This window comes from Lepisosteus platostomus, unplaced genomic scaffold, assembly GCF_059453375.1.
Source record: "Lepisosteus platostomus isolate fLepPlt1 unplaced genomic scaffold, fLepPlt1.hap1 Scaffold_134_H1, whole genome shotgun sequence".
NCBI lineage: Eukaryota > Metazoa > Chordata > Actinopteri > Semionotiformes > Lepisosteidae > Lepisosteus > Lepisosteus platostomus.
In genome coordinates this window covers 1-26,974 of record NW_028291515.1, presented here as the reverse complement: position 1 = coordinate 26,974, position 26,974 = coordinate 1, and the positions used below count along the sequence as shown (strand labels likewise).

Below are 26,974 nucleotides of genomic sequence, written 5' to 3'. Positions count from 1 at the left end.
CTTCAAGGCGCCTTACAGCTGTAGGGAGTGATTCGAGACGATTCGTGGCGTGTGCTCGTTCCCATATACCGTACGCCCCGGGGTGCAGTGCTAGGATGATGTACAATACCGCTTGGGCACGTAACGGCGTTATACGCAAGGTTTTCGTTTGTTCGTTTTGTTTTGCTCTGCTTTGCTTTGTTTTGCTTTCCATCGCGTTGGTAAGAGCGTAAATAAAAAGGCGATTCCTGCGTCTACCACTAATGTAAGAGCTATTTCAAGTGCGACGTGGTGCGGCTTTTCAAATGCTTGTGGGCATTTCTCTGTTGTTGATTCTTTTTTTGTGTGTAACAAAGTGGCATTTTCATGTCCGGACGGGGAGACTTTATCATTCCGACATGAAGCCACCCTTAAGTCCTCTGAGGCGTGTCTGTCTGCAAGGCTTGTATTTTGGAAATGTTTTTCTGAAACGGAGAACGACTTTGAAATAGGCTTCCGCCGGCGCCTCGCGATCCAGGTAAGATTGTAGCAAGAACGCAGCGGCAGTGGGGCTTGCTGTAGTCGTGGCCGAGTGGTTAAGGCGATGGACTAGAAATCCATTGGGGTCTCCCCGCGCAGGTTCGAATCCTGCCGACTACGTTATCCGCCTCCAGTCGGTGTGTTTCGGCGCAAGCAAAGAAGCGCGCCTCTTTGCTGTTCCTGGTGGTTTTAAAACGCCCAATCGCTTGTACCCGCTGCCTTGGAAATAAGTTCTTCAGCATCCGCGAATGGCATTTTGCAGCTGGAAGCGGATGTCGACGCGTTTTGCACAGAGCACCAAAAAAGCGTCTTTTTTGAAGGCCCAGGCACTGAGCATTGGTGGTTCAGTGGTAGAATTCTCGCCTGCCACGCGGGAGGCTCGGGTTCGATTCCCGGCCAATGCAGTGGCTTTTGCAGCGAGCGGCTCCATCACTTGCATCCCCTTGCAACTCGCAACTCAAAAAACCCACTGAAGCTAAGCAGGTGTGAGCCAGGTCAGTACCCGGATGAGGGTGAGCTACAGGAAAAAACAAAGCTTTCAGCTGGAAGCGGTGTTAATGGTGCCGGCGGTGGGGCGCTCACCCTGAGGTCTGTGCGGGTCCCAATGCCCCAGTATAGTGATGGAGATGCTGTGTTGTAAAAGGGCGCTGTCTTTTGGATGAGATGTAAAACCGAGGTCACAGCGCTCTGTGGTCATTCAAAATGACCACCAAAACCTTTGACAAAAGCTCTTGGTAATTGATGGTCTTCAATAATGCTTCTCCTTTAGGTACATTTTAAATCAGCTGAAAAATGCTGTGAAATGGGGGGGCACTTCAGGCCAGTGTAGGATTTGGGTTACAAGAACCATGAAACTGCACGAGAAAGCCCGTACACTGAATTACACGGCTTTCTATTCAAAGGAGGACAAAAGAAATTCCCTGAGTTCGATTTTTTGCAGCACAGAGAGGAGCACTGTTGTGAGGCCGGTTAGCTCAGTTGGTTCGAGCGTGGTGCTAATAACGCCAAGGTCACGGGTTCGAGCCCCGTACTGGCCAGGTCCTTTTCTCCTCTCTTACCAAAGCTGTTAGGTTCCTTTCCGTGGTGAGAGGGGTTGTCATGCAACGCTGCCACATAGTGCCGACAGACAAGAGTGTTGCGGGAGAAGAGAAAAGTGTTTGAAGATTTAAGAGTGTCTTAGGTGGAGCCAAAATCAAGTGTCACAAATACAAGTGGGAGGATTTCCAATGTTTAATATGGTAAAAATAAGCGGAAGTTATCTGCCGGTCCGGCACAGTCTGCCATGCTTTTGTCATATACTGTAAAGTGGTGTCGAACTGGAGCCTCACCATTTGCATATGTGAGGCTCCAGTTATACATCGAGTGTCACATTAAATGACAAAAATGAAGAGAGTTAAAGCAGCTGGAGAGGTTTTCTTACAACTTTTGAGCTGACACAGTTTTGGAAAATGTTTCCTTCACGCTGCACTGTACAACATAGGCAGCCAAGAGTCTCCAAAACAAAACAGAATTGACAGATAGGAGAAAATTCCCACTCATCCTGAAGTTCCCAAAATCCAGCACTGAGCGTAAACAAAGTGTCTAAGTAGCGTGGGAATGCTAACCCTAACCCTAGCTGGAGTTTGAGCAATCCAGCACTGAGCGTAAAAAGATGAGTCAAAGTAACGTCTAATCGGATTAGTTTCCTTAGAGCTGGTTCAGAGTTTGTTCAACAGTTTACCTTTCACACATGCGCAAAGAAGAATGTTGGGGGTGCATGCTTCAAGGCGCCTTACAGCTGTAGGGAGTGATTCGAGACGATTCGTGGCGTGTGCTCGTTCCCATATACCGTACGCCCCGGGGTGCAGTGCTAGGATGATGTACAATACCGCTTGGGCACGTAACGGCGTTATACGCAAGGTTTTCGTTTGTTCGTTTTGTTTTGCTCTGCTTTGCTTTGTTTTGCTTTCCATCGCGTTGGTAAGAGCGTAAATAAAAAGGCGATTCCTGCGTCTACCACTAATGTAAGAGCTATTTCAAGTGCGACGTGATGCGGCTTTTCAAATGCTTGTGGGCATTTCTCTGTTGTTGATTCTTTTTTTGTGTGTAACAAAGTGGCATTTTCATGTCCGGACGGGGAGACTTTATCATTCCGACATGAAGCCACCCTTAAGTCCTCTGAGGCGTGTCTGTCTGCAAGGCTTGTATTTTGGAAATGTTTTTTTGAAACGGAGAACGACTTTGAAATAGGCTTCGACTCGGGGGCTTTTCCACGGTCTGTGTGAGGAGGGGCGGGTGTGTCCAGCAGCTTATCGAGCGGAAGCCTGGGGCGGCGGAGAGCTGTGATCGTGCAGACCTTGAGGTGTCACCTCTTTGTCTGCTTTCCCGCCTTCCCTCCGCCCAAGCTCTGCTCCAAAGTAGCCCGGCAACCCCTCACACCTGCACGTGTCACAACCTAAGGTGTGGTCATGAGACACCCATGGGGTGTTGTTCTGTTCTTGCTAATTGTTTCCTGCCCGTCGCAGGCAGGAGTCCATGCGAGGAAGATGCGCTGGACAGAGCTCAGAGGGCGCACCTGGGTGGCTTTCCTTCTGAGTGACGTTCCTGCAACACTCTCCCGCTACTCTTGGTGCGCTCATGCCGCAACACAGGAAGGCTGGAGCAGGTGGCTGTGGGCTCTGTGCACCGCCGAAATAGCTCAGCTGGGAGAGCGTTAGACTGAAGATCTAAAGATCCCGGGTTTCGGTGTTTTGTTTCATCGCGCCCTTTGTTCCTCTCTCCAGCGCCCCCTGCCTAAAGTGACGCGTCCCTTTCTCAGCCCGAAACGCAAGCGAGACACCAGCAGCAGTCCCTGCAGGTTTCCGTGGTGTAGCGGCTATCACGTTCGCCTAACACGCGAAAGGTCCCCGGTTCGAGACCGGGCGGAAACAGCCTCGTTTTGCACGCTCCTGTACTTCACAGAGGTATTGAGCGACCGGTCATTTGTTCCCAATGTATTTCCGGTGCCTTCATGCACTCTTGTACCAAACGCACGTTCCTTCTGTATGCGGAGCCGATCATTTGCAATTGGGCTGTGCCGACAGATCAGGACGAGCTCTGTCGGCTCAATAGCAGCGCAGGACCTGCAAGAACAACAGAAAGATTAGCATCCAGCGGGGGCTTCTTAGTGAGCCCAAGATCTCATCAAGAATCGGCTCCAGCAACAGGGCTGGGCGCATTGTTCCATTCTCCGACCACTCTCGGTGTAAACAAGTCCCTCCTGGTCTCTGCTTGAATTGCACTTTCCTGCGTTTGCTTTGGTGTAACTGGCTTCCCCTGCATGGGCGAATGTGAAGAAGATCCTTAGTAAGTCATTGAAGAAACCCGAGAAGAGGTCGGAGTGGTCTCTGTCGTTCATCAACGATCCAGTCAGGCAGTACTCCTCTGTAAAGCGCCGTTCGTTCACATCAATTGGCTTTTTTTTGCCTTCATTCGTGCAAGTAGTAAAAGCAGACGCCCCTATTCTGCCGTGACCCGGATTCGAACCGGGGTTGTTGCGGCCACAACACAAAGTACTGACCACTATACGATCACGGCGAGTTACCGATACACACGTGGCAGGGCGGAAAAGGCTGTGCTCTCTTCGTGTGACATAATTCGGGAAAGTCCTGACGTTGCATTTCAACTGAGCCCCAGTATACATCGACCCTTCGACACTCTGAGTGACAGCTCTCTTGCGTGTTTTCTCATATTTATGTAGTTTGCTTGCATGATGCCCGGAACAGCAGGGTTGTGCACTCCCATATGGTCTAGCGGTTAGGGTTCCTGGTTTTCACCCAGGCGGCCCGGGTTCGACTCCCGGTATGGGAACGTGTCAATTTTGCCTCCTGCTTTCCAAAAGATCAGCACTGTGTACGAAGGAGCCGCATTAAAACTACTCAACGTGCAAAACGTGCGAGAAGAGGGGGCGCTTGTTTCCAGCCGAAACTTCACGCGTGTGAGACGAGCTGACCATCGCTGCAGGAGGTGGGAGGGTCACTCTGGTAGACAGGGCTGACCTTCGGCAATAGGATTTATACTCTCCAAGATGATATTTGCACTTTCTGGAGAGGCGATTTTCTCCACTTCAGTAGCCCGATTTCGTCGATTGCGTGGAGAGGGCTGTAGAATGTGGCGCCGTCTTTCCTGCTCCGTCCATGACAGGCGTGCTGGTCTCTGGAGAGAGAGCATGGTCCATCAGCGCATCCCAATAAAGGCACTGGAAGCAGCTGAATCGCATTGGTGAAGCTCAGCGCTGGGCCGCTGGGCACATCTGACCACAGTTTCCGTAGTGTAGTGGTTATCACGTTTGCCTCACACGCGAAAGATCCCCGGATTGAAACCGGGAGGAAACAGACCAGACTTCTTCTGTCGCCACGCACAAAAGGGGATTGGGGATTCGCCTAGTGCTGTGATCGAACAGACCCACTCACCTCTTAGTGTGGCGGGATCTGCACAGTGCATGTCGCAGCGCATCCTGCTTTCACTTCAATGCGCGTCCTGACGTACCCCGGTCTCCCGCGTGACAGGTGGGGACAGGTGACAGGTCCACGTGACAGGTCCTATACTAACGAGGAAGACATCGCTCTCTCCGACCCCCGGCATCGTGTCCCGACCCACCGTGCTGGAAGCCGACTCGTGCTGTGATTCCTTTACGGAGCAGAAATGACAACCGAGGAGCCGAGAGATCATTTCAGCATTTCGCGTCTGAACGGAAAACACAAACGACCAACTCGGAATGATTTGCCTTTGACGCTTATCAAAGCGTTCTTTGTGCATCGAACAGACCCACTCACCTCTTAGTGTGGCGGGATCTGCACAGTGCATGTCGCAGCGCTCCCTGCTTTCACTTCAATGTGCTTCCTGATGTTGAGTCGTGTGCCGTGCGGAGGCTCTGAAAGCGAGAGCAATGAAAAGGTGCACGACACTGTGAAATAAACATTAATAAACGCATATATAACGTCGAAAACACATCTAACACTAGGAGTATACAGCACTCTGCACAGTGTACGAAGTAAATTATTTTCGCAGTAATTAATTATATTTACTATATTTATTATACACGTGTAAATTAATTACTGCGAAAATAATTTACTTCGTACATTGTGCAGAGTGCCGTATACTCCTAGTGTTAGATGTGTTTTCGACGTTATATATGCATTTATTAATGTCGTCGATTTTACGGTTGCAATTCGACGTTGATTATACGTCGAGGCGACGTATATATACGTATAACCTTATTTTCGCCGTGAATATACGTATATTCGACGAATCAATGCCCACAGCTTGGCATACAAGGGTTTTGCGGAGGGGTCTTGCCACCTGCCTGAAAAAAAAAACAGTAAAATGTTTGAGTGCCTATAGAGTTTCTATTTTTATTTTCTTGAGAAAAGTTGATACCATTTCCTGGAAACCCCGTCTCCCATCAGTGCGCGGTGCCCGGGGAAAAATCTGTAGGGGGGCGTCTGAAATTCTGAGCGGGGGTGATATTTCGGTTGAAACGGAGCTGTACGGTGCAGCTACCCAAATGAAATCTCGCAGCTATGCCATTGATTAGTGCTTCATGATAGAAGATATCGACTAGCAATCTGGTATTTGCGATGAAGTTCAGTTTCACATTTTTCGTCACTCTCACTGGAGAGTATTGCCTGGAGCGAAAAGTACCATAAGCGTTCATTTTTGCAGCTACATGGACGTTCTGAATCGTTAAGAAAAAATGTTGTAAAACCAACAGAAAGCACAGACTGCTATAACTAGTCCTAGTTATATAACGATTTTAAGTATAATGATAAACTACTGCAAGGAATCGGTCCACCTGAGCAAACAGGATCGTAATGTTGACACTCAATAACGACACTGATATGTGCAGTTCCTGGACGGATAGCCCTCCTGCCCATCAAACAGACTGAGTGACTGTTCGTGTCATTTAGTGTTGTCTGACCATTGACAAAGTACAACTATTTTTTTAGGGCGCAAATTAAGTTAGGTAAATCTTTTTGCCCAAAACTGAAGGGGCGACATTCCCCCCTCCCCCCGTGATGCCAGGCCTGTCCCCATCCTATTCCATAATGTCATTATATATAATACCATACAACAGTGACCGATCCTTACTAACTACATGCGTTAAAATTGCACATCAGCTCATAGCAGGGGGCACATAGCCGCGATGTATTTTCAATGTTATATTTCAACCATAATATCGACAACATTAATAAACGCATACGTTGAGAAAATATCGAACCCAGCATATTTTCCGCTTATATACCACAATGCATTGCTAGTATTCGTTGGTCACCATTTTGGACACGTTTTTCAAATGTAGAAGTATATCCGCAAATATCTCAGCAATCCTCTTTTGACGAGTAAGTATGAACAATAATAATACTATCTGAATACATACAGATCTTTCTTAATATTATTTTGATTAAAATAGTACGTGAATAAGCAAAAAATGGCACATAAAATAGTGTGAATGGGGAAGATGACACAAAATCGTTTTGCCGTTTCTCTATTCTTATTCTATGTTGTACTTTCAAACTTTGGGTACTCTTTAATTAGGACAGACTTTATTGCTCAACTGCTATGATGCAAGCTAAATTTTATACATTTATTTCAGTTTTGAGCTTAGTAAACCGTTCATTTTTTAGATTATACTAAAGAAGATATTAATCATCATTTATTTGGGAAGTAATATTATATAATTTTCTCCTAGCTGCGGTGCTGAAGTCCCACCCTACATCAACAGAAAAAGAAATAAAGGACCATGCAATGTGTTACTTGAAGAATGCATATGCAAGGCAGGGGGCCAGGAGATCTGGACACTGAAAATAATAGGTTTTTGGTTCTAACTGTTAGGACAATTAGACAGGGTTTGCAAATAGTGGACAAAAATCATCTTAACTTCCATTGTAATATTTTTTTTTCTTGGAAATATAGAAGTTGTACATTTTAAAATGTATATTTGAATCAAAATGTGGTTTTGAGTTAGTGTGTTAATGTAATTAGTTTTGTGTTTGTCATTACTATACTGTATATTGCCATGTTACCAGAATTTGTAGCTGAAGTTCAAGACTAGTTGTGTTTTTTATGATTATTGCCCATATGTTGATTGTTGATTGATTGTATACAATGTATAATTTGAAATACATGTTTCAGGTGTGAATGTGTATTTTCAGAATACATTTCTAAATCTAATCATTGGCTTGGTTTACTTGTTTCTACACCTATAAAACCTATCTTTGATGTATAATAGACCTCTACCCATATACGTATAATAGACCTCTAACCATATACGTATAATAGACCTCTAAAGTTATCCGTATAATAGACCTCTAACCATATACGTATAACAGACCTCTAACCATATACGTATAATAGACCTCTAAAGTTATCCGGAACTCCAACCATATATGTATAATAGTCCTCTAAATTTATCCGTATAATAGAACTCCAACCATTTATGTATAATGAACGTCTAAACATAGACGTATAATTGACGTATAACTTTAGACGTATATTAGAATTTCATTCTAGACGAATTGTAGACCACATTTAGACGTCTAAGGTATGCGTTTAATAGACGTATATTATACGTCTTTTGCCCACTGGGTGGGCTCCAGATGCACATGGAAGAAATCAAGTGTTTCATCCGAGCTGTTTCAAAGACTGCCCAAGAGCTTTCCTTTCACAGAGGCGCAACGATTAATGATGGGGGTGCACCCTTCAATGCGCCTTACGACTCTAGGGAGTGATTGAGACGATTCGTAGCGTGTGCTCATTTCTCTCTATTCCCCGTGTTGCAGTGGTAGGAAGACGTAAATTACTGCTTCGACACGTAACGGCATTATAATCAAGTGCAGGAGCTGAGGGCTTTAGTTTAGTTTCGTTTTCCATGGCGTTCGTAAGCGCGCAAATCAAAGGCAAGTCCTGCGTCTAACACGAACGTAAATGCTTTTGAAAGTGCAGTGTGGTGCAGCTTGTAAAATCCTTGTCCACATTTGTGGTTTGTTGATGTTTGTTCTGTCTGACAACGTTGCATTTTGACATCCGGACGGGGGGACTTTATCATTTGAACGTGAAGCCAGCCTTAAACCCTCTGAGGCGTGTCTGTCTGCCGGCACGTATCTTGTGAAAGGTATTTTTTTTTTAACGGAGAGCAACTTTAAAAAGGTTTCCGCAGCCACCTCGCAGTCCGTGTTTGATTATAGGAGGAATGCGGCGGCGGCGGCGGGCTCGCTTTTGTCGTGCTCGAGTGGTTAAGGCGATGGGCTCGAAATGCGTTGGGGCTTCCCCGCGCAGGGTCGAAACCTGCCGACTCCGGCGTCTGCCGCACGTTACCTTGTGCCTGCGAGGCAGAGGCTAAGTGCCGCTTCTCCTTTCCTGGTACTATAAGAACGCTAAATCGCTTGGCCCTGCTGCCATGGAAATACATTCTTCAGATAACCACACATTTTGCGTTCGCACCTCTGGTGCTCTACTTATGCCTTTGAAAACCTAATGAATACAGCTGAAAGAACCGACACAATATGTAGGTGCTCGTAAAGCACGCAGTAAAGAACTGTTAACAGCAAGGGTTTCAGTGGGTTAACTGAGGAGAAGGCGTGATCGCTAATTGTTGACTTTTTATTTGGTGTTAGAAACACTCTTACTGTGCATGACGTGCAACAAATGTAGCCACAGAAATTGCATCACGCTTTCATGTATGCTATTGCAGACACCAACGTTGCCTAGATAGAAAACCGAAATAGCCGTGGGTTTGCTTGCTGGTCTGAAGGATCTCTCTTCGAATCTCTGTCATTTGTCAATGGAAGTAAAAGGCGCTGAAATCTCATACGTTCAGAATCAAACCCGCAGCTGTTGTTCGACTTTATTTCTTGACTAATTACAACTCAGTGTCGTATGAGCAGTTACGTAAATGGTATATTTGAACACAAATGCCGTTCTTCAATTAAAACTAACAGTACATTGTCAGGGACATTCAGTTCTATACAAACAAGAGACAGACAAGAGAATATTTCTACCGTTCATGTGGACTACGTGTTGACTTACTGATCGGAATAATTGAAAAGTTCGGGTTCATAGCCGATGCAGTGCGTGCTAATTAGAACAGCAAAGCTGAGCTCTCAGCACCGTACTGAGCCCAGGTGTTTTTCTAAAGCTTTCAGGTGCAGTTCCTTTACATGAAGGGAATCTCTTACTGGGTACTCTTACAATGCAGGAAGTAGCACAGACTACTTAGGGAGTAGCCCGATGCGTTTAAAAACAACCCGAGCCAGGCAGGAGTCGAACTTACAATCTCCTGATCCGTAGTCAGACACGTTATCCAGTGTGATACTGCAGGACTGTAACCCAGTGAGATCAGCACTGCAACTAGTAAAATATTACCCCCAGTCCATTCTTTTCCAAAAGTGAGAAACACCTGTTTTCTACATTTTGTCTGTTTTAAAACCATATCTCTTTAAACCAAACCAAGAGTCTGTCTTTTGCACTGATATTCTGATTCATTTCGATTTCAAAGAAAAAAAAAACATTATCTTCCAAAGCATCATAAAATTGTCCCTTCCTCCAGACTCTACGTCTCTCTTGTAGTAGTACAGCAGACCTTTCCAGGTGAGCAGATCACAGAGTCCGAAATGAGCTTCCTCCATCAAGCAAAGTACCTGAACATGACTCTGTCATCATAAAAGCGCCCCTGTAATAAAGAAATTAAATCCGAAATCAAGAGGGCAGCACAGTGGGCAAAAGACGTATAATATTCGTCTATTAAACGCATACCTTAGACGTCTAAATGTTGTCTGCAATTTGTCTAGAATCTCTGCACAGTGTTCGAAGTAAATTATTTTCGCAGTAATAAATTTACACGTGTATAATAAATATAGTAAATATAATAAATTTATTACTGCGAAAATAATTTACTTCGAACACTGTGCAGAGTGCCGTATACTCCTAGTTGCGGCACACACGATACATACAGTAAAAAGCCTCAGGCACTGTGTTAGATGTGTTTTCGATGTTATATATGCGTTTATTCATGTCGTCGATTTTATGGTTGCAATTCGACGTTGATTATACGTCGAGGCGACGTATATATACGTATAGCCGTATTTTCGCTGTAAATATACGTATATTCGACGAATCAATGCCCACTGGGAAGGCGCATTGAAGGGTGCACCCCCATCATTAATCGTTGCGCCTCTGTGAAAGGAAAGCTCTTGAGCAGTCTTTGAAACAGCTCGGATGAAACACTTGATTGCTTCCATGTGCATCTGGAGCCCATTTCTTATTTTCACTTCACGCCGCCCAAAGCATTTCTAAAACAGGAGATTCGCATTTGGGAATGCGCCCTGCCCTACAAATAAAACAGGTCTGCGGGTCTGAAAGCTGCTCCACGGAAAACAGTTCTGTTGCGCTTTTGATCAAAGGGAGATTCGCTGTTCTTACTTTTTGATGACATAACACCCAAAGGGGCTTCTTTGGAGCTGGATTCCAACCAGCATCCTAAAGTTTCTTGGCGGTATCCTTTACAGTACTCTGTTCGGTCGACAAGGGACAGAAGGGGGCAGCTTTCCTCACACATACAGTGCAATGTACTGTAGTGTTCCCCTTCATTGAATTCGCAGTTCTGCATCAGACATCTAACTCGTTTCCTTAGCTTGGATTTAAGCCACGAAGCAGGCTTCTACTGTATAAACGTCTAGAGGAATCACAAACTATTTGAGAGGCCACCATCCCAGGGGGAACTTACAAAGTCTATCCCTATGCACCTAGCGCAGTCTCTCAAGAGACTGTCAAAAATCGCTTTCTCCGTTTGCGTTGCAAGTAAGTGGAAACGCGGTCTCAACCCAGAGCCACTTGGCAGCAGTGGCACGTAAATACTGTTACTGTCACTGCTCGATACCGACGTTAGCCTACTATACCATGTTCAGCCACCGCTAGAAAATGTACAGCTCTAGATCTGGAGCAAACAACAGGAGGGCCAACGTCACACGTCAGACATGGAAACCGACGAGGATGGGATTCAAACCCATGCGTGCAGAGCACAATGGATTAGCAGTCCATCGCCTTGACCACTCGGCCACTTCGTCAACAAAACTGGGTTGTCCCAACTGGGTTGGCACACTCCAGATGATCTTTTTCTTTTTTTTCCCTTGTACTCGAGGGTCATTTTCCTGTTCCACATGCGATTTCAACATTTTCCTTGGGAGATGTCAAGCCAGCAAGCCACTGCTGTAGTTCAGTGGCCAGTGTGGAGTTCAGTGGCCCTGTTGTACACAGAAAGCACATTGAGCTCCTTGGACATGAAAAGTTCCAGATAAAAGCCATTTGTCATCCTTTCTCTTGGTGTCGATGTTGCTATTGTATGTAAAGGTGGCAACTTGCTCAGCGAGCAGGCGGAGCACACACCGAATGCAGATGTGTCTGAGTGGTGTGTCCAAGTGGCTGCAAAAGGACAGCACTCCCGGGGCTGTTTCAATGTAACAGATTTACTCCAGGGAAAGGCAGCATTGAGAGTAGCTCAAGCTTTCAGCACTCGTATCGGACTGCGTGTATGCAGACACCGCTCAGAATCCCCTGTAAGATTCTCCCTCAATTCCGTTTTGCAGTGCTTTAGCTCTTTCAGAAGGCTTCGCTTTGCTAGTCACAATCCAAGGCTTGTGACAGCATTTGAAAATATTCACCACTGCGTTGGCTGGGAATCAAACCTGGGTCAACTGCATGGAAGGCAGCTATGCTCACCACTATACCACCAACGCTCAAATGAGTTGCATGGCCAGATGGACTGTTTCCTCCAGCGGTATAGTATTGCAGTGAGACAGCAAGATGCCTGCAAGACTATGTCACGCTAAACGCCACAGATTGTGTTTGTCCGTTCGTGTCAGTCGTCCTGCAGTCACGGGAAGTGGGACACAAACATGCTGCAATGCTTTCAAGACGTTAGGATTTGTTTGTGCAACATCCGAGAAGAGTACTTGTGGCTTGAATGTGAACTGTACGTGCCCGCCCCCTTTCCACTGTAGTGCATGAGTTCCTCCCGGCATGCCCTTCGTCATTGTTCTGTCATCTTGTATTTAAAGGGTTGTATTTCTGGTGCTGAAAATAAGCAACTGTTTTCTCACAACGGCCTTTGTTCCCGACGGAGCCCTTGTCTGTCATGAAATTCTTCAAAACCTCAAGCTAGAAGAAGAAGACGACAAATATGAAGCGTTACAGCAACGACATGCCATGAGACGATCGATAACAATTTTCATAGGATCCCTGCGGTTGCCTGGCAACCGTCAGCTTTGCGCAGTGGCAGTATCGTAGCCTGTGAGGTTTAGCCGAGGCGCGATTATTGCTAGTTGAAAACGTTTCCCAATACCCTGCTTCCGCCGGTTTGCAATACAATCGGCGAAAGCAATGTTTGACAGTCTCGTCAGAGACTGAGCAAGGTGTTTAAAGACAGATTTGGTCATGGTGACATCATGGTAGAAAGAAACGAGCTTGTTACGTCTCAACAGAAACGCTCTTTAGCTCTTTCAGCGTTATGCAGAGAACAGCGTCTGTCGAGATCACTTTTGAGTCAGCGCGAACCGCCGTGTGCTGTCAGTTTGATTTCATATTGCTCGTAGCGGCGCCCGGCTTTTGTCTGTCAAACGTTAGGTTGCGCTTCTTCATGCTGCATCGTCGGCATGAGTGGAGCTTTTTAAACGTCTGTACTTACTGCGCCCCATAAGAAATCGTTTGTCCCCGTTCAAAAGAGATTGTGCGATGTCCTGCAGCGTTCGCAAAGCAAACCTTTGACAGTTTGAAAAGAGGAATTTATTCTGCTTCCTGTGCGTGCAGTAGTTACAAAGTTGAACGCCTTTATACGATCTGCTGCAGTTTTCAGTGGGCGGGCGTTGTCAAATGGCTTGGAAAAACGCACTGTGTTTCGGCTCGGGAAACATCGTGAGCAGTGTCCTGCATGTTTTCTGTGTATAGCTGTCTTTTAACGCATACAGAATTCATTCGAAATCATTGATTTCTCCAATTAACAAGGGTCCCTTAAAGGATGAGTCAAAGTAACGTCTAATCGGATTAGTTTCCTTAGAGCTGGTTCAGAGTTTGCTCAAGAGTTTACCTTTCACAGATGCGCAAAGAAGAATGTTGGGGGTGCACGCTTCAAAGCGCCTTACAGCTGTAGGGAGTGATTCGAGACGATTCGTGGCGTGTGCTCGTTCCCATATACCGTACGCCCCGGGGTGCAGTGCTAGGATGACATACAATACCGCTTGGGCACGTAACGGCGTTATATGCAAGTGCGGGACGTGAGGGTTTTCGTTTGTTCGTTTTGTTTTGCTCTGCTTTGCTTTGTTTCGTGGTCAAGAGGCGTAAGGTAAGTCGTAATCCAGGGAGAACACTGGTGGCAAACAGTCCGAGGTGAGAGGCGAGGTCCAAAGTCGAAAAGGCAGAAGGGGAGTCCAATATCCAGAATAAACGAGGTAATGGAAAAACGCCAGGTAGAGCTCTCAAGGAGTAGACTCAATACCGAGCAGCGGGAAGCAGGTAAAGATGGTAAAAATAGCACTGCGTACCGCACGGTGGAGTGTGTGCAGGTGGGTTAACTCGTGCGGCGGCGTTTGTTAATAATCACCCACTGCTGGTGCTGATTAGATCGCTTATGAGTTGGTCTTAACTGCCTGGCGGTCATGACAAGCTCCTCTTTAAGCTGTGGTTTAGTTTTGCGTTCATGTGTTTCTAGAGCAGTTATTTATAGGGGTGGGTGGGTCTTTCACAGAGGCTCAGGACAAATCCCCCACATGAAATTTTACTGTGTGCGTTCAGACAGTCACAGGTCAAGAGCCAGGCAGGAGGACAATGGACAGAAGAGCCAACGAACTAAAAATAAAAGAACGAATATGAAAAAGCCACCATCTTTTTCTTTTTGACATTTTCCGACTTTCATGCAAGCCAGGACAAAGTTGCTCGTACAGATGCAGCCATTCAAAGTAAGCGGTACAGACACGTACAGCAGGTAAGATGACACGCGATACCGCGGTGCGTGATTGGTTGACCGACAGGGGCACTCGTGGTCCGTTGGTCTGTCGTAGAAAGACTTACTGTAAACGTCTTTACTGTGCCCGTTGTAGATATTGAATTTTACCACTGAAGGGAAATCTTAGTAGCTGAGCATAAAAAGAATAGGAGCATACTGTAACGCGTGTGAAGGCCATAAACGATATTAATTTTGGAACGTAAACATACAGTATATAGCTGGTCTTGGTACTTTAAAGAAAAAAATACACACCAGTATTCCATTTCTCCCTAAACATTGTAAGCTTCGAAGTCTTTAACTAACGTGATACCGGAGTCAACAAGCATACTTTTAGAATTTGATTAAAAGGGAATATAATATGGAATCGCGTATCTAAAGAATTTAATAACGGTATGATTATATCCGTGTACTGCGGCAGAGCTATGTAGGGCTGTTTCGCCTGCCTGATCATGCGAGCTGTCTTGTAGCCTACTGGTCTAGGTGCGTGACTACCAACTGGCAGGTTGTGTGTTCGAATCCAGCTGCTGCTGGACTTTTCATTTTTATTTATTTATTTTTTAATCGCGTAACATAAACATATTACCGTATGCAAACTGTACTGTATACAGTATGTATATGTATATTTAATGTCTTAACTGTGCCCGTTTAATTGAATTAAAAAAAAATATTTAACACGATTAAATATTAAGCTGTTTACATCTTCCGCCTGAGAACAGTCACCCGTTGCTACCCAACGCAGAATGGTGATTGGCTGACCCCTCTGATTGGAGAAAAAAGACGTGCTGGTGTGCTATACCAGGAAGAGGATTTCTTTCTATTCAAAACGTGTATTTTAAAAGTTTAAGAAGTAAAAACCTTACAGCGTACACAGATTTCTAAACTGATCAGGATCGTTATCTTTGTCTTATGCATAATAATGTTCACCGCTCTGTCCAGCAAATTAATAATAAACTTTATTTTATATAGCTTTTTAAACGAATAAGTAATTAGATTGCTCATAAACCTAATCACTTGCTTTTTCTTTTTATTTAGGCTCAGATTTCAACTATAGATCGTATTATTAATAACCATAATAACAACCAACCAACAAAAACAACCATATAAACATAATACCAACCAAAAACATAGATAACAACCACAATACAAAATCAAATAATCAAACCATTTTACACTCGCAAAGTCCTCCAATTATCATAATCCCGCCCCTTATGCAAAACCAAACCTTCCTCCCATCCCAGTTTATCCTGTTTATCATAAACAAAATCCACCTCAATTTTCAACATAAAACATTACACAAAATCAATACCTCAACACTCCATACTCAACAACGATAATTCACAAACAGCCAGAACATGTAACTACACATTCCCAAACATACCTACTTTCCATAGCCCCGCCCCTTATGCAAAACCAACATCCCTCCCCTGTTCTCTCTTTCCCCTGGCGGTTGTAATTGTTTTTATTTTCAAATAAATTTTAGCAAAGTCATGTATTTTAAAAATCTTAAGATTTTTCTATTTATGTCTTTATTTAGTGGTTTCATTAGTGACAAAGGCTAAACTTTCTTGGAAAAATGTCTTTTATGTAAACCATGTTTGCTATTAATTCATTCAGGGCTAAAATATGTTCATTGTCTTCTAATGAAAGAAGGGTTCCTTTCGCCGTAGTCGGGAGCCTAGCCTTTAACTAGTAAGTACTGTATTTACTGGGTTTTTGAGGGGGTGTCTTTCGCTGGAAATCTCGCCTCTTACTTTGAAAATACCCGTGAAACCGGTTCAATTCGTCACAGCCAGCACTCCTGCAGAGAGTTGGGTTGTACAGTACTTGCAGTGTATACAGTACACGCGTTATGCTCTTCGTTAATGTCTGTGAAGTTTTATTTAATCTCTGAGCCATACTGATTCTTCTGGAAGCACACCAGTATTCCACTTTCTCCCTAAACATTTTTAGGATCAGAGTCTTACATGTGGTTATTTCGAAAACGTTTGTACGTGCTCCTTCTTACCATGTTACTGTTTACCGTTACTGACCATATTAAGTTTAAGTGCCTGTGGGCACTTTTCCTGTCCGTGGGGGGTGGACCGTCTTTCATTAGAAGGTTAGTCTGTTCTACTCTGAGAATGTAGAGGGGGTGGGAAGTGCCCGCGGTCATTTAATTAGTATTAAAATCTTAGTTATCTTTCTAGTTCACAGGTTTGCATGCATAATTTAATTTTGAAAGCCACTGAGACATCAGGTACTACTGTTGTATTTATGAAAAAGAAACAAAACAAAAAACATACTAACAACTGTGCCATCCTACTCCTTAGTTAATACATTTTATTATTCATAAACAGTTAACATTGTTAGCAAAATATTTTGAATTATATTTAACCCTATTTTTTCTTTAGTTTTGTATTTAACTTATTATATGATAGTCAGACTTAATGTATATTAATGTATATTTGAACAATGAAAATATATTTTTACAAGATTTTACATTAAGCACTTAAAATTAATATGGTTAATAATAGTAAACTGTAACATGCTGTAACAAGATCGGTTAAACTTCGAAGAAAATCCTTTCAGAGAAAATGTTTCAGGTGTGAAGAACAAACCTGTTCCCACACACCCTGCCCCCACTACCATTAGAATATACACAAACATTTTAGCGTTTCATTCTGAGCAGAAGACCCTCACACCTGAAGAGTGCTGGCTGTGACGAATTAAACCGGTTTTACAGGTTTCAATCACAGATTGGGACTCAGTAAAGTAACACACAGCGCCACTGGATTTGATAATACTGTACCTAACCAAAATCAGCAATATGGAAACAGAACCTGTGTAATTGTTGATAGATGATGTACTCATAACATTTTTTCAAGACGAACTACAACATTTAAAAAATGACTTGTATGTACTTGATATCTCTAATCAATCCACGGGTTCCAGCACAAAACGAAACTAAAACGCATACCGTTTCGCGCTTCTTATTAGTTGCTCAAAAGTAATTTGACCGTATGAAATGCATAATATAAACCTAGAAACATATACGTGAGCAGTACTTAAGCACTGTAGTATCGGTGTTAAGACATACCTCTCAAATACTGTAAATCAAGTTAAAAATATCTCAAGACCGATTCTGGTCGTAATGAAACCATGTTTCGTGTATGTTTTCTTTTTCATCTTGAAATAACTCATTTCTAAATACCTTTTTCACTGTTAACATCTTGTAGCAACTTTGCGACAAAATATACACTCTGACAGTTCATCCTGCTACCAACATTAAATAAAACAAATCTTAAGATTTCTATATTTATGTCTTTATTTAGTGGTTTCATTCGAAGCTTACAATGTTTAGGGAGAAATGGAATACTGGTGTGTATTTTTTTCTTTAAAGTACCGAGACCAGCCATATACTGTATGTTTATGTTAAGATTTCCCTTCAGTGGTAAAATTAGATATGAATATTCAATACTTAAACGGGCACAGTTAAGACATTAAATATACATATACATATTGTATACAGTACAGTTTGCATACGGTAATATGTTTATGTTACGCGATTAAAAAATAAATAAATAAAACTGGAAGGTCCAGCAGCAGCTGGATTCGAACACACAACCTGCCAGTTGGTAGTCACGCACCCAGACCAGGAGGCTACAAGACAGCTCGCATGATCAGGCAGGCGAAACAGCCCTACACAGTTCTGCCGCAGTACACGGATATAATCATACCGTTATTAAATTCTTGAGATACGCGATTCCATATTATATTCCCTTTTAATCAAATTCTAAAAGTATGCTTGTTGACGTATCCGGTATCACGTTAGTTAAAGACTTCGAAGCTTACAATGTTTAGGGAGAAATGGAATACCGGTGTGTATTTTTCCTTGTGATATTTTAAGCTCTAGTTGAATGATAGGTGTCGCATTTTAAATCATTCTCGTAGTAGAAATTATGAAACGCCCTGTTAAAAGCAAGGAAGTTTTTATGCCCCGTTGAAGTAAAACAAAATGCCTGACAAAGTATGGCTTGGACAGATTCCAAGTGCTTGTACAAATGTGCTAAAGAAATTATACTTTGAGTATACAGCTTGTCCAAAGTCATCCATTATTAATACTATTAGTAATATCTTCAGTAAAGGCTTTGATGCATAAATATTTCTGATAAAGGTAGGTTGTGTACTTTTGTCCAACTGAGCAATCTTGCTTTCATAAAATATACCAACATTTGAATGACTGATGATTAACATGCTGTGATACACAGTTCAAAATTAAAGGCTCGAATGCTGTACATGAGAGGTTAAGCTCCCCCTGGCGGTTTTACAAGGCGACGCCGGATAGCTAGTCACGTGACACACGTGATACCGCGTGATACCCCGGTGGGCGTGTCGCGGTATGCCGTGAAATACCTCACCCATTTTGAATGGCTATATCTGTAGCTACTTGTGGATTCAAATACTTTATCGAGTGCTTTGATGAGTTTTTGCAATTTGATTGTCGTCCTGTCAGCCTGTTTCTGTTTTTTTTTTCAATCTAGTGATGGAAAGTAAGAGGGAAATGATGGAGCAATCCATAACCGCTCCGGAAAAATGGCAGAAAGAAATGGCCCGTCACTAAGGACATTTGTGAAGCAGAGGAGTGACATCACCACAAAGTGACTTATTCTGCTGATCGTTTTGGTGAATAATGATTGAGGCGCGTTAAGAGAAAGGTAGCTGCGTCAGCATGCTTAGGCTGCAAAGGATCAAACAAAGGTTTACTCCATGCTGAAAAGAGAAGAAAAGAAGCACAACGTTTCGACTGTGGAGCCTTCTGCGCCATCTTCTTTAGCGGTGATGATGTTTACATTGGAAAAACTGAGACATGCGTCTCTGGGTGGGCTTGAACCACCAACCTTTCGGTTAACAGCCGAACGCGCTAACCGATTGCGCCACAGAGACTGACGGCCGCTTGTGCTCCCTACATTTGCAGGTTTATGGTCAAAGAAAACAATCACTTGCGCTTCTTGCAGCCGGCAATCTTTTTCCACTGACAACCAAGAAATGGATTTCATCTTTCACAAGCTGTATGGATTTCTTCAAAAACAAGTTATTCCAGAAAGGAAATGAATTCTTGCATTAAACTGAACCAAGCTGTACATGTTTGTCTGAAATGAGACATTCGGCACAACAAGACACGGAGAGAGGCACCACTGGTATTCAGACCCACGATCGCCTGCTTACTAGGCGGGCACTTTAAGCCACTAGGGAGCACCGCACTTTTACAGACACTTGGACACATCTGCGTTCGGTGTGCACTTAACATGCTCTCTGAGCCCGTTGCCTCCGTCCCATTTAATAGCAGAACTGACGCCAAGAGAAATGATGAGAAATGGCATTTATCGGGCACTTTTCATGTCCAAGCTGTGCATTCTTTGGCAACACCATTTTTTCTTTTGTTTAATTTCTATACTTATTGATAGAATAAAAACGATATGTCATGTACTGTAAGGGAAATGTCTCTTTTTTTTAATGGGGAAAGCTAGCACCAGCAAATGTTGTGTTTAGAAGAAGTGATTTAACATGACACGTGACCTAATTTACCGGAGCAAAAGCTCACCCAGCAAGCCCTGCTTTACTTCTACAGGAGAGAAGTACTGTAGAGTCTGCAAGATGTTCAGCTGGGTAGCTACGTCAGCATGCCTCGGCTGCAAAGGAACAAGCAATGGGTTTATTGCATGCTGAAAAGAGAAGAACGGAAACAGCGTTTCGACTGTGAGGTCTTCTCACACCTGTAAAAGGCTCCATGGTTTTCTTTCTTCTCTTTTCAACATGGAATACACCTATTGTCTGCAAGATGTGACAATTTCATGGTGTTTTGGAAGAAAACCTTTTTTCTTTGAATTCAAAATCAATCGGAATTTCAGCACGACACATCAACACTTTTTCTGTTTTAAGGAGATGATATTTTAAACCTGATAAAAATAGTAGGAAACACAAGTTTCTTGCTGTGAAAATTTAGATGGGGAAGTGTACTACTAGTAGCAGTGTAGAGCTCTCTGTGGTGGAGTGCAAGCGCATGTTCTATGGGCCAGTGGCGTAATGGATAACGCGTCTGACTTCGGATCAGAAGATTGTAGGTTCGAGTCCTGCCTGGCTCGTGAGGCTTTTAAACCTCTCAGGTTCCTCGGTAACAGGTTGCCGTCATGTATATGAACTATAGAAAAGCATTTGCCACAACCCGTAAATTAGCACGCAAGTGCGGGCTAGTGAACACAGAACTGTATGGAGATCATCTCCAGCTCCGAGCTCAATTGCAATGAAAAAACATGCAGAGCAGCTGAATTTGTGCTCGGTAGGGTGGGGAGGACTCAGCATTGCTATTGTTCTAATTGGCATGAACTGCAGGGGATCTGAATCAGAACATGTCAGTTAGTTCGATCATTGCGTCAATATGTAGGGCACGTTAATACAGAATTATTACTTTGTCTGTCTCGTCTTTGTATATAGCTGAATGTCCCTGACAATTTCATGTTAGTTTTTAAGAACGACATTGGTGCTAATATATACATATATAGCATATAAGGAACACGTAAAAGTTTAGTCCATGCTAAAAAGATAAGAAAACCGCCACAACGTTTCATCTTGGAATAAATCTTTACTTGTTGTTTTGCAGCCTACCCATTCTGACCTAACTCCTCCCTTGAAATTCCCTAACAGATAAGGGTACGTAACGGCTCATGCGATGCTCAGTTGCAATTTGTCCCAAAACAAACAAGAACAGCAGCTGAGGGTTTGAGTTTGAACATGCACTGTATTAAAGCAGCTTTTATTTCCATTGATAAATGCTAGATATTCCTACAGAGATTCTCCAGGTGAGTACGCGATTCCTGTTTCTGTTTCTATTTCTGTTTCATATATAAATATATACAGTATATATATATGTTACATGTGTCTCTGCAATAGTACAAATGTGTTATACACTATCAGGGGCTGCTTTTTTGTGCACCTCATCTACAACAAGGGTTTTTTTTCATTTATGTTTGTGGACCTTCACTATTTGAGGAAGTGAGTTAGATAAGAAAGTTACAGGTATGGTGAGCAATGACTGACAAAGGCACGTACTGCGTATTCCTTACAGAAGTGTAAGCAATTTGTTCTAAAAAACACCGGCTAAAGTCCAACATCGTTAGCAATCTTATTACTTAAACAGAATTAACATCAATAAACTGTAAGGTGCTGGTACATGCGAGTAGATTTGATCTTCTATTAAACAAAAATGCAATTACAGCTCTAAAAAGGTCAACCTAGACTTCTGTAACAGATCTGTTCAGGTCATCGCTGTTCCTCTGACCTTGTGAGTCTTTGGAATTTTAAAAGTGTATTTTGCTTGCCTTTCATGTGGTCTGTGTACAAGTCACTGTGGCGTATGCGGTCCTACACAGCCTTGCTATAGACGTGACGAGCCTCCGCTATGTTGCAATGGAGAACAGGTTCAGTACGGAGCTGCCGAGAAAATTCAGCTGGAAAGCTCGTTGCAGAAAAGCATCGGTATCTGTGTCCAGCGGCAAAGCGTCCTTCGTGGGTGCTGAAGAATCGATTTCACAGGCTGCGGGTCCAGGCGATTTAGAGTGTTAAAGGTCCCAGCGAAAACGAAACGGCGCTGGTCCTTTTACACGCACGCACGCAACCAAATGCAAAGGACGCTGTAGTCGGCAGGATTTGAACCTGCGCGGGGAGACCCCAACAGATTTCAAGTCCGTCACCTTAACCACTCGGCCACGACTACAGCGAGCGCCGTGGCCGCTGCCTTCTTGCTACAATCGAACAGGGAGTGCGAGGCGGCGGCGGCAGCGGAGGCAACTTTTTTCAAGTTCGCTCTCCGTTTAAGAAACCTTTTACGCCATACGTGCAAGCACACACACACACACCTCAGAGGACTTAAGGGTGGCATGATAGTCAAGTTGGAATGATAAAGTCTCCCCGTTCGGACATGAAAACAGAACGTTCTTAGACAGAAAGCAATCAACAACGGAGACATGTGGACGACGATTTTAGTCACTGCACTTTGAATAGCATTTTTGCTCCAGTTACAGGAGATGCACCAATGGCCCTTGACCTACGCTCTTACCAATGCCTTGAACATTCAAACAAAACAGCCCTCAAGTCCTGCGGTTTAATATAACGCTGTTACGTGTCGAGGCAGTATTTGACTCTGTCCTACCGTTGAGACACGGGGCGTATATGGAAACGAACACATGCTACGGATCGTCTCTAATCGGTCCCTACAGTTGGAAGGCTCCTTGAAGCGTGCACCCCCATCATTCATCTTTGCGCATCTGTGAAAGGTAGACTCTTGAGCAATGTTTGAGCCAGCTCTAAGGCAACTAGTGCTATTGGATAGAGACCTCTGGAAGATCCTAAGAGTCTCTTAACACCACTTCCAGCAGCAAGCTTAATTGTTCGCTGGAGGTCTCCCACCCAGGTACTGACCAGGCAAAGAATCACCACTACATTGAATGAGGAAATTAATCCTGAAATCCAATTACATATCTCAAGGTAAGACAAATCCATAAGAACATGTCTTAGTATTACTTCGTTTATCCTATTCCATAATGTCATTATATATAATACCATACAACAGTACGATCCTTACTAACTGCATGCGTTAAAATTGCACATCAGCACATAGCAGGGGGCACATAGCCGCGATGTATTATCAATGTTAAATTTCAACCATAATATCGACAACATTAATAAACGCATACGTTGAGAAAATATCGAACCCAGCATATTTTCCGGTTATATACCACAATGCATTGCTAGTATTCGTTGGTCACCATTTTGGACACGTTTTTCAAACGTAGAAGTATATCCGCAAATATCTCAGCAATCCTCTTTTGACGAGTAAGTATGAACAATAATAATACTATCTGAATACACACAGATCTTTCTTAATATTATTTTGATTAAAATAGTACGTGAATAAGCAAAAAATGGTACATAAAAATAGTGTGAATGGGGAAGATGGCACAAAATCGTTTTGCCATTTCTCTATTCTTATTCTATGTTGTACTTTCAAACTTTAGGTACTCTTTAATTAGGACAGACTTTATTGCTCAACTGCTATGATGCAAGCCAAATTTTATACATTTATTTCAGCTTTGAGCTTTCAGCTTTGTCCAACCTTGAACTCACCGGCCATGGTTAACACGTGTTGGATTTTAACGGGCTCTGTGTGTTCGATGTACATAAGCCACTGAATGCTGGGTGTAGAAAATCGTTTTTGCTGGTGGTGGTAATTGTCATGGGGTAGCAACGCTATCGTCTCTTCCTGTAAAAACATAAGTCTGAACATGGCCATGCAGACACTAGCGATGGTCACAAACTGAAAGGGGTCGATGCACACAACGCAGGCGGCCCCTGACTCAGTCACGCGTGTCTGTCTGGTCATATTCATGACCTTGTCCCAAAACCTGACACAGCCTTCTCTTAGAATTGCCACATCCAACTGGCAGTAACGTTTCAACTCTCTCTGTAAGTTAAACACACTTCCCTTGCATTCTTCATACCAAACCAAAAACTCGGCTTTCTCCCTCTGCAGCATGTAGTTAACGCCGTAAAGTTCTGGCGGCGGCATCGGGCTGACATAATTTTGGTTTTCTGAAGTGTTCATCAAGTGTGGAAAATGACCCTTACCCCCGGGGAACCCCATGGCGGCCGACAGTTTGCTTAATTTCATAGGTAGAAAGTTTAAAGAATCGATAAATCTGATGTTCAGAGCTTTTACGGTCATACACATTATCTTACCACCCTGATTAATTAGTTCAACGTCCATCTTTTCATCTTACAACTGTCTGATTACTAGGTAATTGTCATATCCCTTGCCATTGTGCGATATGAATGTATGGTTTTTGAAACGTCTATCGATAAATTTACACACAAAATCCTTTAGACAAGTTTCACCATAAAATTCCCAGCTTCGTTTATTGTTAATATGAAGGGCATGGATGTAATTTGGTATGTGTGTCCCCGTTTCTTGCATGCATTCAAAGTCGAAAAAAATGTACTTGTTTGAAATTTTGGGGTTGTCCAAAGGCAGTATGTAGCACAAATGTGTGTCAGGGGTGTCGATCACGTTGTTACAATGCGAGCACAGTTTCTCTTTACATTTGTGACTAGAGAGGTTATAAACCTCACATTTCTCACAAAAGACCCTGCGCTCACACTTACTAACACCCGTCGCTGCATTCCGAAAGTGTCTCGCCAAACATTGAGAGCTACGACAAAAGACCTTACAGGCCGGACAATTCTGAATTTCTGCATCAATTTCGCAACACTGGGGATCTAAACAGGTTTTACAAGTTTTAACACAGGCGTGTGCGTTCTTGTGGCTATACGCCGCATGGTAGTTAGTGCAAAAATATGCCGCCCCCACAAAAGCTTTAAAATTTAAAACCCCATAAAAATGCTCTTCATGCAGTAGAACAAAAAGTATTTTAGAATTAGGTGGTGTGGGCCCCGTTGTAAAATATTTCCAATCACCCTGGTCATGGTACAAAATTTTAATGACCACCTTTAAATGTTTTTCAAAAGCAGTAATGTCTGACAAACTAATTTTCTGATTCTCTGAAAAACCCAACTCTTTGTGCATTCGTTTAGCGCCCTGTAACATTTCCCCATTGGTACAACCTTCATTCAACAAACCGTACACACTCCCAGTGAAACACAGATTACCGCCCGTGTAATGTAAGTCGATAAGGTGCGCTTTTTTCTGAGCAATTACCCAGAACGGATTTAAATCTTCGACGGGCACCCCCCTGCATATTCCTAACTATCGTCACCACTAATCGGAGGCTGTCATCGGTGAGAATTTCTGTGTGGCTCTGTAAGAGGTCTGAGATGTGGCTTAAAAAATCAGCAGCATTTAATTCTCCGGGTTGTCTCCTGCGTGAGAACAAGGGTTTGTTAAAACCACCCGCAGTCAAACGCAGCTGTACAAAATCATTCGCCCCGATGTTTGGAGAAAGTTCATCCAATATTCTCTGGACTGCACCATGCACATGTTTAGTCATTTATCCCGGTGGGTCTTCGCCAGTGCACCATGAAATAGCATTATCAGGTAACGAAATCCAGAGGTTAGATCAGCATCTTCTTTAGAAAAAAACGTCTAAGAGTCTAGCGGCGTAAACCTGGATCAGTTTTGGAAACACTGAATGTACACTTGCTAAAGCGGCTCTTAGATTCTCTAAACCCCGCTTTTTATCCACCTCATTAGTGCCCACCTTTGATACTAACTGTGCAATATACCGCACTGAGTCTCCCACATCACCAAACACCAAGTCTTTAGGCGTGTTATTATTTCTCTCCGAAGGCTTGACACGTTTGGTTTTGATCAGCGTCTTAACAGCCGTCTCCGATGCAGTCACCACCTTAGGGTCCGACGTTTCCACCACACTTTTTTCACCGCTCGTCGATACAGCTGCTGTGTGAATAACGCCAATGCTCCATATCTCAAAATCAGAAAACTACACTGTGATAAAAATAAAAGACTTTTCAACACAACAATCAATTAAATCTAAATGGTCAAAATCAGAAAACTATGATAACTATGATAAAAACGCCACATATGTGGCACATCCTTACACAAAGGGCTGCGGGTGAATGGAAAAAGTTACCCGGACATGTTGTTACACCGGTTTCCTTTAAGACTGTGGTGGTGCTACTGGGTTAAGCGGCATGGTTAACGGCATACAGACCCCTGGCACAGACCACTTGTGCCAGGGGTCTGTATGCCATTCCCAAAATCCACCTGCTGGATTTTGGGAACTTCAGGATGAGTGGGAATTTTCTCCTATCTGTCAATTCTGTTTTGTTTTGGAGACTCTTGGCTGCCTATGTTGTACAGTGCAGCGTGAAGGAAACATTTTCCAAAACTGTGTCAACTCAAAATTTGTAAGAAAACCTCTCTAGCTGCTTTAACTCTCTTCATTTTTGTCATTTAATGTGACACTCGATGTATAACTGGAGCCTCACATATGCAAATGGTGAGGCTCCAGTTCGACACCACTTTACAGTATCTGACAAAAGCATGGCAGACTGTGCCATGACCGGCAGATAACTTCCGCTTATTTTTACCATATTAAACATTGGAAAACCTCCCACTTGCATTTGTGACACTTGATTTTGGCTCCACCTAAGACACTCTTAAATCTTCAAACACTTTTCTCTTCTCCCGCAACACTCTTGTCTGTCGGCACTATGTGGCAGCGTTGCATGACAACCCATCTCACCACGGAAAGGAACCTAACAGCTTTGGTAAGAGAGGAGAAAAGGACCTGGCCCGTACGGGGCTCGAACCCGTGACCTTGGCGTTATTAGCACCACGCTCTAACCAGCTGAGCTAACCGGCCTCACGACAGTAATCCTCTCTGTGCTGCAAAAAATCGATCTCAGGGAATTTCTTTTGCCCTCCTTTGAATAGAAAGCCGTGTAATTCAGTGT

At 43.4% G+C, this 26,974-nt stretch overlaps 12 non-coding genes across 12 annotated transcripts; 7 read left to right on the top strand and 5 right to left on the bottom strand.

Annotated features, from left to right (window-relative positions):
* Positions 1-536: 536 nt before the first annotated feature.
* trnas-aga (transfer RNA serine (anticodon AGA)) lies at positions 537-618 on the top strand. Its single transcript has one exon. It is a non-coding gene; the product is annotated as a tRNA-Ser (tRNA).
* Positions 619-831: 213 nt separating this feature from the next.
* trnag-gcc (transfer RNA glycine (anticodon GCC)) lies at positions 832-902 on the top strand. The gene has a single exon. It is a non-coding gene; the product is annotated as a tRNA-Gly (tRNA).
* A 559-nt stretch (positions 903-1,461) lies between these two features.
* trnai-aau (transfer RNA isoleucine (anticodon AAU)) lies at positions 1,462-1,535 on the top strand. Its single transcript has one exon. It is a non-coding gene; the product is annotated as a tRNA-Ile (tRNA).
* Positions 1,536-3,334: 1,799 nt separating this feature from the next.
* Positions 3,335-3,407, top strand: trnav-aac (transfer RNA valine (anticodon AAC)). The gene has a single exon. It is a non-coding gene; the product is annotated as a tRNA-Val (tRNA).
* A 574-nt stretch (positions 3,408-3,981) lies between these two features.
* trnah-gug (transfer RNA histidin (anticodon GUG)) lies at positions 3,982-4,053 on the bottom strand. The gene has a single exon. It is a non-coding gene; the product is annotated as a tRNA-His (tRNA).
* A 201-nt stretch (positions 4,054-4,254) lies between these two features.
* trnae-uuc (transfer RNA glutamic acid (anticodon UUC)) lies at positions 4,255-4,326 on the top strand. Its single transcript has one exon. It is a non-coding gene; the product is annotated as a tRNA-Glu (tRNA).
* Positions 4,327-11,497: 7,171 nt separating this feature from the next.
* trnas-gcu (transfer RNA serine (anticodon GCU)) lies at positions 11,498-11,579 on the bottom strand. The gene has a single exon. It is a non-coding gene; the product is annotated as a tRNA-Ser (tRNA).
* A 1,193-nt stretch (positions 11,580-12,772) lies between these two features.
* Positions 12,773-12,914, top strand: LOC148637123 (U4 spliceosomal RNA). Its single transcript, XR_015931647.1, has one exon. It is a non-coding gene; the product is annotated as a U4 spliceosomal RNA (small nuclear RNA).
* Positions 12,915-19,358: 6,444 nt separating this feature from the next.
* Positions 19,359-19,432, bottom strand: trnan-guu (transfer RNA asparagine (anticodon GUU)). Its single transcript has one exon. It is a non-coding gene; the product is annotated as a tRNA-Asn (tRNA).
* Positions 19,433-20,558: 1,126 nt separating this feature from the next.
* Positions 20,559-20,631, top strand: trnar-ucg (transfer RNA arginine (anticodon UCG)). The gene has a single exon. It is a non-coding gene; the product is annotated as a tRNA-Arg (tRNA).
* A 1,546-nt stretch (positions 20,632-22,177) lies between these two features.
* trnas-uga (transfer RNA serine (anticodon UGA)) lies at positions 22,178-22,259 on the bottom strand. Its single transcript has one exon. It is a non-coding gene; the product is annotated as a tRNA-Ser (tRNA).
* Positions 22,260-26,809: 4,550 nt separating this feature from the next.
* On the bottom strand, positions 26,810-26,883 carry trnai-aau (transfer RNA isoleucine (anticodon AAU)). Its single transcript has one exon. It is a non-coding gene; the product is annotated as a tRNA-Ile (tRNA).
* Positions 26,884-26,974: the final 91 nt, after the last annotated feature.